The sequence below is a fragment of the Amphiura filiformis genome, chromosome 6 (genome assembly GCF_039555335.1).
Source record: "Amphiura filiformis chromosome 6, Afil_fr2py, whole genome shotgun sequence".
Lineage (NCBI taxonomy): Eukaryota > Metazoa > Echinodermata > Ophiuroidea > Amphilepidida > Amphiuridae > Amphiura > Amphiura filiformis.
In genome coordinates, this window is record NC_092633.1 from 47,978,777 (window position 1) to 47,985,510 (window position 6,734).

Genomic DNA, 6,734 nt, shown 5'->3' on the forward strand with positions numbered 1-6,734 from the left:
GAAGCTGTACACTATGTATTAACATTCATGTTTATTTCGTCACAGAGCGTATAGCACGAGATTGAAAAGCATTGGACATTGACATAGGAGGTGAACATTGAACTATCCAAATGAGCATCTTTAAGATTGTGATATGATGTGCTTTGGGCATTAGTCAGCAGTCTTTAAAGACCCATTCAGTTTTGTTTATAAATTGCTTAAAAGTGAAGGATAAGTCATTGAAATTGTCATTTAGTATTTTTGAAATGACAAATTTGGCAAAAAAACGAAGAAAACAGCAGTACTGACGAAGTAATTACTTACAAATATATGTAGCTAATTTAGATACTGTCAGTATCTAAATTACAGATTCGTGTAAAATGTCTTATTTTGTCTTAAATATAAGGCTTTCGGCAGAACCACTCGCAGGCTATGTTAGCACATCTATGACTATGGGCAAATCATTGAATGGGCCTTTAAGTTATATTAAGAAATGTAAAAATCCACACACACCCTGTAGAAGATTCACATGGCCAGATCAGCGTGAGCGCAGGCTGTTCGCTAGTTCTATGAGAAATTCCACCTAAAAGTTGTTAACATTAATAACACCCAGTTAAATGGTGCACAATATTGCCGACTACAGGTAAATTAAGTAATTCTTGGCCAATCTCAAAAATTATGAACGCTAGTGGCTCCGCGATAAACACATGCGTGGTACAGAAGAAAGCATACACGCGTCTTACATTGCGTACTCGCTTAGTACGCTACATGGACGCAACGCGCATGTTCCAGCTTGGCCAAGAATTACTTAATTTACGTATAATCAATTTTGTTTGGAATTCAAAATCGTCCACACCTTTTTATGGATAAAGATGGATGGATCGTGAACAATTTAAACTGTTGTATTTTGTTAGAATTCAGAAATCTTCTGCAATGGGGATGTCATTTTCAGGTAGAAAACCAATTATTGTTTAGAGCATAAAACATTAAATATTAAACTACACTTTTCATTACAAATTCAAAACTTGGCCAGGTTTTTTGAATAATTCAGATTTATCGATTCGAGAAGACGTCGAGAAACCAGGCCTTTCCAATTTTTTTTGTTTTCAAAAGATATGTAATTTAAAATTTAAAATGAACAAAAATCAGGTTTGTGATGGAGTTAAACATATTTCTGTAGATAAAAGAAACATAAAAACCCTCGTTCTGCTACAACCAATGGGTCAACCTGTACATAGTCTTATCGTTATTGGATGCGAAAAAGCCTAAAAATGGGCATCTACCAATAAAGATGTATAAAAATTATGAAATAAGTGAATTTTAAAAATAGCCTAGAGAGCTCTGTTGCAACTTGCGACCAGTTTTTAGCAATTTGAAACTCAAATATCGAGGGTTGAGAGCCAGAAAGCCTCAACTCAAAATCTCCTGCTCCCACAAAATGAGCATTAAGTCGCCAGGGCACTATAGAAGATACAGTCCATTAATCATGACAAAATTCAATAGGAAACGAAAAGACATTGTGAAGGAACTATTGAATTTTGAAGACCTAAGCAAGGAGCAAACTTTATGCTCATTTTGTGAAAGATGATCATAGTGAGTTACGGTTTTCTGGTTCTGAACCCTCGATATGATATATTTGACGTCATTAATCCCTGAACTACGAAACCTATTATGAAAACTGACTTGAAAATGTTAGGGATTCGTGTATTTTCCGGTCAACTTTTTGAGATTTATGTTTTATATTTTACTATGACTTAACATTACTCCCTGGAGATGTAATAAATTGTACCATTTAAATAAAAACGAATGCACCGTACAAATGTTCAGGGTACGGTAACAAGTGTCATCGGTACCTCTTCGGGCACCGATAGTGATATAGTACCAAAAACGATGTTGAGCCTAACAGATCGCTGGTTCGAGTCCCATTAAAACCGTGGAATATGCATACTTGTATTACGATTCATGAAATTGAGATCTGCAGGATAGCTGGAACCAGAGTACCCGATGTTTTCTTTAATGTTTTACGAAATTATTTATTATGAAGCATCATCAAAGTAAGTCTTTTTCTTGTTTAATTGTAATTGGTCGTACAAACAGCATTTTGTTTCATTATTTTTTGACAAATTAAACTTATTATTAATTTCAGTTTAAAACAAGCCAAGTCGGTTGAGAGGGTGTGACGCACACACCTCCATTGGCAAAATGCTACCATATATATAGACATCGAGAGGGTCCAACATTTTGAAAATTCCCCACCACTCACAAAAAAAGTAAAATAAAAAACAAATCCTGTGGTAGGTATAAAAAATTCGATACAAAAAATTATGACATATTTCAAAGCACCGAAATATTAATACATATACAAAATTGCACTTAAAAAGCGAGCAATATTACTGGGTACTGGGATTGTATAGATGACAATACCAAATTTTTCTTTATTTATTTCTATCTATTTCTAAAAGAAACTATATATTATACAAATTCTTAAAGGATTGTTTATTCATAGAATCTTTAATAGAAGAATCAACATTGACCCACATATTTTTTCCGCGGAAAAATTCTCCAGTTACGACAAAGATGTCACGATTATTTCTTCGGGGATTTTTTTTTCCTTGGCGTAATTTTAATTGACTAAGAAAATAACCTAACAACACAAGGTTTTGAATTAAATCAAATACTGGAACTTAGATTATTTGCAACTTGCTACGTTGCGTCTGAAACCATCAGATTTCATCAGACTTCATGACCCGATGGGCTGGTCATGTGACACTTTGAGACGGCTAGGGATCGGGATAACCTAATAACCTTAGTATACATTATAGCTTTCATACAATTTTTGATAGCAAGAACCAATCAGAGCAAGCGTTAGAAAAATCCCAAAACATTCATTGATTGTGTATAGACCTTTTTCTCAGACGTCACCAATCAATCGATATTGGGGTCCAGCATTCGAGTGATCAGCACCCAAACGCAAATACCGCGCCGGCGCGCGCGATCAACTTTGCGCTACTCTAGGCGTCTTGCGCGGAATTGCCAGCTCGCAGTACGCGTTTAGTTCTTCACGGTGTAAAAACAAAACTGTGAAACAAAACAAAGATTGAATTTTAAATAGCATCGCGGTTTTTCCGTATCTTTTGTATTTTATGGCATCAAAACTAACTGGAACAAAGGTTACTAGTATACAGTTCCCGTAAACAATTATTTTATGGAAGCTAACGTGAAATATGACAAAACAGAAAAAATACGCAATATTTGGTGTTTTTACATCGTGGACATGTGAGAAACGCATGTTTGTTTACATCTCAGACCACAATATCAATTAGGTGACGTCATCAGAAAAAGGTCTATATTGTGCACTCCGCGTACTACGCGCAGTGTTTCGCACACTTCGCGTCCCGTAGGCTTGATTCATTTTCCGGACGGGTTGATGCATTTACATTTGTTTCTATTTTCCAACATTTTTAGTGATAATTTGTTATTAAAATAGAAAAAGCACGTGTTTATTTTTCTTCTCGTGTATGAAATAGGTTAATGAATGCGTATTACTTGTTGCTCGAGAAATTAGACCAAATAATGCACACGCGCTGATATTGATGCGTCTAATGCACGAGCCCCGAAGGGGGAAGTGCATTGGACACATCAACAAATATTTGGCTACGAATATCTCCGCGGAAAAATAATTAGTTACCAATCTTAGTAAGAAGAGCTACGATTGGTTATAATTCTCCCCGGAGGAATTGAAATGCCTGCAGGTATGACGCAGATGACCAATGAAATTGGTAAGGGGTAGCTCTAAAACCCTTAGATTTCTTAGGAATATGCCTATTTACGTCGTCAAACATATTATGCTACATAATATATTATTATTCATAGCAGGCTTTTGAGCGATACAATAAAACTGTATATTGTACAATTTTGCAAAATACCTGGATGCAATAATGTTTTTAATAATGTGCGAGTATCTCGTACGCCACGCGCGTTACTATGGTGATAGCACCTGACAGCACCAGCACGCGCCACAATACAACAGCACAGCAATACAGACACCGTATCGGCTCACAGGTGATTTCGTACTGTATAAACAAGTAAAGTCACAAACTTAATTTGCGGCAATTCTGGATGATGATAACCTCATAAATATATATATAAATATAATCCACATAATAAACCTGTATATATTCCGAAATTGTCTTTGGCGAGTAAAGAGCAGAAAACAAGAAGATCAAAAGGTGATCTTTCATTACAATACACATTAGTTAGGCCCGGTTTCTAAGTAAGCTTAAATTTTCATTTTACCGCATAGCAAATGCCTGATATAAATAATAATAATATTGAATGTCAAATTTTTTGATATATCATATATAGAATTTAGGACTATATAGAACTTTAATTTCATTAAAATTTTATAAACATGATACTCATCAGTTTTATGCATACCTTTCATTGTTTTACCCTTTCTTATTGCATATATTATTAAATCATCACTGATATTCTTTTTGACTAGACTACATTCACCTCACATTTCATGATTAAGCTTAACATAAGCTAGACTTGTCTGAAGCCCACTTGCCCATCGTACATACTCTAGCTATTACATTTATCCATAAAACACTGATCTTTTCAGTGACCATACTCCCTCTATTCGGGAACTAAAACGGTAAATTTAAAAGATAGCCATTGTCAGGGCCTAATGCTATTCAATAAACTGTAGATGTTGTGTACAAATTCGCGCTTCTCTGTACGAATCTGCACTCAAACTGTAGATTCGTGCAGAAAAGTCAAAGTGTTGACTCGATAAAATAACCTTACTTTTACACCATTGCTTTCACTTATACTGGCGTGATAGCAATGGTGTAATACTTTTAGTATCACAGAGTACGTTTGTAATTACAACGGTGTGTTTTCGTTATCATGCATGCGGGTATTTTTTGGGGCGGGGTGGGCTTTGGGGGCGTGAGCCTGGGGTAAAAGTAGGGGCGGCCAAAATGAAGGGGCGGCGGAAGAAGAAGGGGCGGCAGAAAACAGGGGCGGCAAAACGAAGGGCGGCAAAAAGAATTAGTAAAGAAAAAAGGGCGGAAGAAATGGAACTATACATGAAAATGTGTTGTTTTTAGGGCGCTAGAGCCTATAATCCTTAATCCTTTTTGTTTTTGTTTTTGCTCTTCACTTTTTCAAACCACCGAAAAAAAAAATTGGGTCAACCTTTTCGGGCTGTTGACGAAGGGGCGGCAAAATTGAATTTTCTTCAGCCCCCGGGGTAGGAGCGGCCACGGTACGCCACTGTCATGTATTGCTCCAGGATATGTATCAGGTATATAACTAATATTAGTAATTCCGTCATTCACTGAATTGGGTTTCAATGGGTTTTTCTTTTACATGTGTAGCGTTTCCTTCAATGCCAGAAGGTTTTCCAGGTATATCCATCTCCATGGTCAATTTGTCGAGATTGTTAGTAGCACCCATTGCTGTCATGTTTTCCAATACTTCAAGCTATGTATAAAAAACGAAAGTAACAAAGATCTTACTTAATTTCAATAGGGCACTACATCATATTTGGTCCCATAGCATAGTGTTATTGTTTTTCTTTTTTATAAAAAACGAATGTACTGTACAAATGTTCAGGGTACGATAAAAAGTGACATCGGTACCTCTTCGGTCACCGATAGCGCTATAGGACCAAAAAAGATGTTGTACCTAAGTATCTAAAAATGTTGTTTCTTTTAATATTTTGATTTATTCTTGCTAATGAAGATTTAAAGATTAAAAAGTTAAAAATTATGCTGGAATTTACATGCTTATTTAAACTTACATAAGTACCGCGCCTTGACCGACCGCCATCCATACAACTCAATACTGCGTCGTGTAAACTCACATACATACGACCAAGACCTATTTCATTGTTTTTATTAATGGTGGACGATTTCAATAATGATTGACGAACTGACGCTGCAACAAATAAAAAAGCAACACCAAACAAGATATAATGATCATGAGGGGAAATTTATAACTTACAATTAAAAATGTAAAATATGGATTTGCATAGCGCGTTAGAATCTAAATTAAATGGTCATGAAACCGCTTTACATTTCGTCCGCTACTACAAGTTTATATCACACCATTTAGCAACTAACCAGTAACCGATATGATATGACCCAATTCTAAGGATTATTGGTCAATATAGGGTTGTGTAGGGCTCATTCGAACAAGGCAGTCCAAGAAAGCTAACTGATTGTACTTATAACTTTCCTGAGTACATGTGTTTCTTAATCAGTGGACTTCGGGTATATATATAAATGCGCTAATATAAATGCGCACGTGACATCTACAAGTCGCCATACCGTGTTCAACGATGCAAGGTACCCGGATGTACACAAATTCCACACGCAGGTTACAAGGAAAATTGTTTTTGCAAAATAGTGGCATTGATTGCAAAGGACAAAATAATTTGAGCGAAACATACACTCTTTATTTAGATTTTCCATTACGGACAAAAAAAAATAATGACGGAAAAGCTAGATATAGCTAATTTAAAAACTTGTATTTCAGTATTTCCGTGCTAAATGGGCGTGGTAATTGGCCATATTGATGACGAAATTATTAATGGCATTAAGGTCAGAACTGAGTAGCTGCCGATGATGTTATTTGATAATTTTTTTTTTTTTTGATAGGGAACTTAGGGGCTGCCATTTTCTTCAGGAGGAATGGGTCATGGATTTATTTATTTGGGAGTCAAGATAAGTATTTCCACTCCCCCC